General features: G+C 34.7%; 1 protein-coding gene across 4 annotated transcripts in view; it reads left to right on the top strand.

Annotated features, from left to right (window-relative positions):
* Positions 1 to 7,395, top strand: part of LOC106880479 (sodium-coupled monocarboxylate transporter 1) — a 177,370-nt gene that overhangs the window by 15,371 nt on the left and 154,604 nt on the right. The window contains exon 1 of one of the 4 annotated variants that reach the window (XM_014930423.2): positions 1,509 to 2,512. The exons of 1 other annotated variant lie outside the window; for it this stretch is intronic. The gene's annotated coding sequence lies outside the window, so the exon portion shown is untranslated. Of the gene's footprint in view, positions 1 to 1,508; positions 2,513 to 7,395 lie in introns of those variants that run through there. 2 more of the 4 variants (XM_014930422.2, XM_014930424.2) reach the window with 2 other exon arrangements.

The raw sequence follows: 7,395 nt of genomic DNA, 5'->3' as shown, positions 1-7,395 counted from the left end.
CTAACCCTAACCCTAGGGTTAGAGTTAGGGTTAGGGTTAGGGTTAGGGTTAGGGTTAAAGCAAATTTAAAATGAAAAAAGCAAATAAAACGAAGAATCGTTTGTTTATGTAGTCGGCACTTAATGTATATCGGCTGAGTGGACGTCAGTGATTGGTTGAAATTATCGAAATAAGACAATTTTTTACATGAAATAAATTCGAATACAAAAATATTTTTCTGTTCTATAACACAAAATAGATAAGTATACGAAGTTTGAAAGTCTTTCGGTACCAAAAACACTACGTAAAACATTAATGAAAAATGTGGCCCCCGTTTTAAAAAAGATCCTTACATGCTATTCTTTACGGCTAAATTTTATTGTGCTTCGAGAAAAAAAAAATTGACGCTTTCTCGAAAGCTTATAAAATTCTTATGACTTTAACTATACATGTACGTGTGTAGGAGTGGCTGTGTGGTAAGTAGCTTGCTTACCAACCACATGGTCCCGGGTTCAGTCCCATTGCGTGGCACCTTGGGCAAGTGTCTTCCACTATAGCCTCGGGCCTTGTGAGTGGATTTGGTAGACGAAAACTGAAAGAAGCCCGTCGTATATATGTGTGTGTGTATATATATATATATATATATATATGTGTGTGTGTGTTTGTGTATATGTTTGTGTGTCTGCATTTGTCCCCCCGACATCGCTTGACAACCGATGTGTTTATGTCCCCGTAACATTAGCAGTTCGGCAAAAGAGACCGATAGAATAAGTACTAGACTTGCAAAGAATAAGTCCTTGGATCGATTTGCTCGACTAAAGGCGGTGCTGCAGCATGGCCGCAGTCAAATGACTGAAACAAGTAAAATAGTAAAGAGCATACACACACACACACATGCATTTATATGTGTATATATGTATATGAATATATTAATATTTATATTGCAGCGTGGAAAATGTTTGTAAGCCATTCAAGAACACACACACACACACACACATATATACATTCCTACCTACATACATACAGACGTGTATGTGTATGTATGTATGTATATATAAAGAGAGGAGAGAGAGAGAGACAGGCAGACATAGATAGATAGACAAACAGACAGATAGATAGATAGAGTGACAGTGAGAGAGAGGGGGGAAGCAACAAAAGAAAAATGAAAGAAAGAAAGAGGTAATGAACGAACGAACAAACGAGGAGAAAATAGAGAAAAAATGTAGTGAAAGACTAAATATGTATAAAGGTGTACTTGGACGAATTGCTCGTCACAAATGAATGCTTTTTAGCTGTGCTTAATAAAGCTGAAATAAATACCTGCTGTATATGTGTGTGTGTGTGTGAGAGAGAGGGGGAGAGAGAGAGAGAGAGAGAGAGAGAGAGAGAGAGAGAGACCATTAAATAGAAAGAAACATAGGTACATAGAAATAGTTAATGTGAGAAATATATTCACGTATAGATACATACTTGTTGAATGATTGCGAAAAAATACCGACACATTCACACACACGCGCACACAGATTAACATACATACACACACCAACTCGTATGCATATCAATATATACACTCGTAAGCATGTGGGATACCTGACAAAAGATAGTTGTACATATGCTCACACTTAAGAAAACCGGTAGAAGCATAAACTTTCATATTCTCACACATACATACATGCATACCAGATATAAGCGCGCTCACATACACACCCATTCACATGCCTGCACACGCACACACATTCATGTGCGCATACACACACACAGTTATCTATATACACACCTAGATGCACACGTACCCATACACACACAAACATACACCTCACACAGACAAACGTTTTAAAATACCCGTATTCAAATCTATATTTTACAATAGCTGCCGTTTGAAAAGAAATCAAAATAACATTATTATCATAAGAAACCCTCTTCGTTGTCTAACTGCTACTACTACTACTACTACTACTACTACTACTACTACTACTACTACTACTACCAATAATAATAAAAGTAACAATAATGACAAATAATAAATAGTTGGCCTCATTCACTTTGGTCAAGCAGAAATTTAGCGTTGAACATTTCTTTTTACTTTAAGCTTATTTAGTTCATCCAATAATAAAAAAGAAAACGAAAAGAAAAAAACTTTTGTGATACAAAAATAAATAAAAAAAAAAAACCAGAAAAGAAAAGCACTAAAAAAAAATAAAAAAAAATAAAAACCAGATCTATTACCAAGTCATCATCGTCACCGTCGTCGTCGATGTCAACATGCTAATGAAAGGTTTCTCTTTTAACTAAAGATTACTTCTATTATATATATGTACATGTATATATATATACACCTTTAATTTGAACAGGTTCTTGGTTTAAAGAGAAACTAGGAATATCATAAATAGCGATTGGTTTTGAGATTACAAGTATAGTTTTATTATACGTATAAATTTATACACATACATATATATGTGTATATATTTATAGTGGTATATGTTCATGTGTATATATAAATATAAGCATATATAAGGAAGTGACACACGAAAACGTAAGTTTTTTTTAAAACTTTTATTTTTAATAATTATATATTATTTTGTTAATTTTTCATTTACTTTGTTCGTTGTTTGTTACATAATAACATGTAGCAATAGATAAATAAGATAAACGGTCCAAGAACTCTTGGATCAGCAGTACTTGCATTAATGTCATCAACAAGAAGATGAAGAACAACATGATAATCAAAAATAGATAACAATAACGAAAACTAAAACAATTCAAACATTTTTATTTGATTTGGAAATTAGTTACAAAAACTAGAAAAAAAAAAAAAATCTGAAAAAATCTAATTAATAAAATAATATTCAGAAGTAGGCGCAAGAGTGACTGTGTGGTAATTAGCTTGCTTACATGGTTCCGGGTTCACTCTCACTGCGTGGCACCTTGGGCAAGTGTCTTCTACTATAGCCTCAAGTCAACCAAAGCCTTGTGAGTGGATTTGGTAGACGGAAACTGAAAGAAGCCCGTCTCACCCACACGTGTGTGTGCTTGCGTTGTTGTGTTTATGTCCCCGTAACTTATCAATTCAGTAAAACAGGCCGACAGAATAATTATCAGGCTTTAAAACAAGAAAAAAAAGTACAGAAGTAATGGGCTCGATTCATCATTCAATAAAAATTCTTCAAGGCAGTGCCCCAGCATGGTCACCTATGGCCTCTCTAGCAAGTGGACGTGAAACTCAGGGTTATCCCTATAGACCGGCCATCCCTATCTTTATCTATCTATCTATCTATCTATCTATCTATCCATTTCAAAATGTAACCTCATGTGAATCGTTGGCGATTTCTTTTTCTCCGTCTTCTTTTCCTATTGGATTTTCCTCTGTTTCTGAAGAAGAGCTTTGCTCGAAACGTTAAACTACCTTTCTTTCCTTCCCTGAGCGTCAGCTAATACTTCACATGTACCACGTCCTCACGTTGTTGTTATTTTGTGTTTGTTCTACGTTTTTATTTTATTTACTATATATATATATATATATATATAGTCGAGTAGGGTATCTTTGGTTATGGGATATAATTGATTAGGAAGTTACCAATGGTTTCACTCTCTATTAGTATTTACTTCTAAAATAAAGAGGCTACATGCTTCTGACCAGCAGGTCTGAGTTGTCAATATTGCTAAGTGAATTAGGAGACGTGAAACTAATGGTAACTTTCTCACCAGTTATATGCCATAACCAACGATATAATACTCGAATACATAAAATATAACTGCTCAAAATTTCGTTTAGAGAGTGCTTTTTTTCCTGACACATGGACAACTGAACGCTTATATTGTACATACATACGTGCATGCATGCATACATTTATATATATATATATATATATACACACGCATTCATATATATATATATATATATATATATATATATATATATACACAAGCATTCATATATATATATATACACACACATACATACATTCATATATATATATATATATATATATATATGAATGTATATATACATACATACATTCATATATATATACACATACATATATATACATACATACACATACACACATTCATATATATATATACATACAATCATACATATATACATACATTCATATATATACATACATACATATATATACATACATACATATATATATATATATATATATATATATACATATATTTACGAACGTATGAATGTACTTACGTTTGTATGTATGTATTTATGTATGAATAGACATATATAATACATACATGTAGATAGACAGATAGATAGATAGATAGATAGATAAATTACAGAGATCTTAATAAAACTATTGTGGATAACTCGGATTTGCTCCCAAAAATTCAAAGCCGACCGAAGTGGGTCGGAGGTTTTCGTTTCCTTATCTCGTTGTTCTGACTGTGAATTTCGCAAAATAATCGACTTTCCCTGTCGATCGATTGGAGGTGGATAAAATCAAAGCTAACCAGATGTATAAGTTTGTTGATTTTTCTCAATTACACACTCCTCTACAGCCGGCTTCTTTTAAAATCGAAAAACTGCGAAGCTCCTATGACGTTCGAAAACAGTTTTTTCACTCTCAGGATTGTCGTAGCCCGAAACAAACTATCCACATCAGTTATTGTTAAGACACTGCATCCTTCAAAAAACACCATGTTTCCCGAAATTCACTAACACGACTGATGTACCTATGAACCCTTTCTTTTGTTTTTATGGCTCTGCTACGGTCCTCTTTTCTGTTTCCGTGTGTTTTATTCTGTAAACAGTGCATGTACTTTTGGTGCTTTCTTTACTTGACTTTTCTCTTGCCGTTTTCTCTTCCCTCTTTTATCCTTTCCCGACAAGACGCAGTGCACCGAAGCACTCTTTACTGCAAGTTCAACATTAATCTGGCAGAACTGTTAGCATGCCGAGCAAAATGCTTAGCAGCATTTCATCCGTCTTTACGTTTCAAGTTCAAATTCCCTTGAGGTCAACTCTGTATTCAGGGTTGATAAAATCAGTATGACTTGAACACTGGGGTCGATGTAATCGATTAGCACTTTCCTCCAAAATTTCAGGCCTTGTGCCTGTAGTTGAAAGGGTTGTTATCAATTGTTTTACAAACCTGTATCAGCGAAAAATACATCGTAGACTACCATGTGCTTTAGTATAGTAATATTCGTGATATAAACACATACATACATACGACATTCATGTGTATATTTATTCACACATAATCAACTGTAAATATGCACACTCACATCAGCCAGAACATGTTAATCAATGCATATTCATCAATGTTTTGATTCTCGCTGTTTTGCGTACTCACTACAATTTAACACACACACAAAATATAATGTATATTATTTGTATATACTATCTACCAATCCCCTTCTTTTTCTCTCTCCCCATCCATCCACTCAATATCTATCTACCTACCTACCTCAGTGTCACCCCATCTTTAAGTATGAATCTTTCCCTACCATGCAACAATTACGCCCTTTTCTTCTGCTCTTGTTAGGTGTTGATCTTTCTGTAATCTTCATTCGATGTAATATTTGGAAGCATTTTCTTTTCATTTTCAGATGTTACATAATTCAATCTTAACAAATGATAAGAGAAGTGTTTGTTTTAGCTTTCCCTCTGTCATGCACATATAGCATTTATGTATCAGCCTCGTGTACTATAGCTTTAGCAATATATTTACACGATATATTTAGCAGTCGTGTGTTATGGATTCCCTATTAGTAGCTAGGCTTAGTTCTTTTACAGGATGCTTGGAATATCTTCGTATTGGTTGTGCAAGTCTAACTTGATTTTAAAATTTTTCTGCAGAATAAATCTACTGATTTATGGTTAGACTTTTAGAAGGCGGGGATAGATTTTTTAATGCATATACGCTAAACACGCTATTGTGTGTTCATGTTTGGGAATGTGTATGAGTCTATGAGAACAGAAAAGTAGATATGTATGTGGTGTGTGCTTATACACACACATATATAATACACACACACACACACACGCATGTATACATAATACATACATATATACACACATCTATCTATCTAGCTAGCTAGCTACCTATGTGTGTGTGTATAAACTCATATATAACAATATATTTGCATCACTCTCTCTCTCTCTAACGATGTATGTATGCATGTGTAGATGTACACACACTGCACATGTACGAGTATGTCTATAAGAGTGCGAGAACACGTGCAACACGTGTCTGTGTTTGCGCGCGCATACATACAAACACACATACATACATACAAGGCGGCGAGCTGGCAGAAACGTTAGCACGCCGGGCGAAATGCTTAGCGGTATTTCGTCTGCCGCTACGTTCTGAGTTCAAATTCCGCCGAGGTCGACTTTGCCTTTCATCCTTTCGGGGTCGATTAAATAAGTACCAGTTACGCACTGGGGTCGGTATAATCGACTTAATCCGTTTGTCTGTCCTTGTTTGTCCCCTCTGTGTGTAGCCCCTTGTGGATAGTAAAGAAATAACACATACGTACATATAAAACAGAACTCAATATTGTATTAACTATGATAAGTTAAATTTAACAGTTCAGTACTTCTTATTGATCAGTAGCTTTATCGCGGCAGGGAAATTTTGAATTAACAAAACATTAAGGGAACTGCAGAAATTATAGAGTGATCATAGGGTGACTTGTGGTTCAGGAAGGTTTTCTAACTGGGCGTGCAGGTGCAGGTTTATTTCTTTTAAGTTCATTTGGATTTCATATTTTTATATTTAGTATGAGGAATTAATGCTGTGTTAGTTGACTATGGTTGGTTGTATTTGAGTTTCTGTGCAGCTGCCGTTTGAATCTATCTATGTGTATGTATAAATGTTTTTCATGTACCTTCCAGGCATTCAGTTCTCAAGGATTCCCAGACGAATCCCTAGGTGAGACAGAATGTACTGTAAGCAGTCTGTATATACTGATTCACACGTATGCATGTATGTATTACGTATATACGTGCAGATTTGTATGTTTTATGTATGTATTCTCATGCATATAGTTACATATCTAGACATACTCATACATATTTGAATGATAAACTTCTGGAAAGTTTTACAGATTTTTACAGTTCTAGCGATGGATTGGATCTGTAGCCTTCGAATTAGCTTTCTCCTTTCTGGTTTTGAGAAGCCAAATTTCTCAAGATTGGTATTTAGGCAGTGTGTTACATATCCCAGGGCCCCATTAATTACAGGTATAAACCTAAACTTGTAATCTTGATAGAGTAACTGCAAATTTCTCAATAGTTCAGCATGGCGTTCTCTTTTTCACTGATCTTCAGCTTTATGTTAACATCCACTGGGCAGCTAATTTCCACAAGGGTGCACAGGTTCTCTTCTCTATCCCAAATCATTATAACAGGTCTGTTGTGCATATGCATGCATGTATGTATGCATGTGT

The sequence above is a fragment of the Octopus bimaculoides genome, chromosome 3, assembly GCF_001194135.2.
Source record: "Octopus bimaculoides isolate UCB-OBI-ISO-001 chromosome 3, ASM119413v2, whole genome shotgun sequence".
Classification (NCBI taxonomy): Eukaryota; Metazoa; Mollusca; class Cephalopoda; order Octopoda; family Octopodidae; genus Octopus; species Octopus bimaculoides.
Note: the sequence above shows the minus strand (reverse complement) of the source record. Positions and strands in the feature narration are given on the sequence as shown.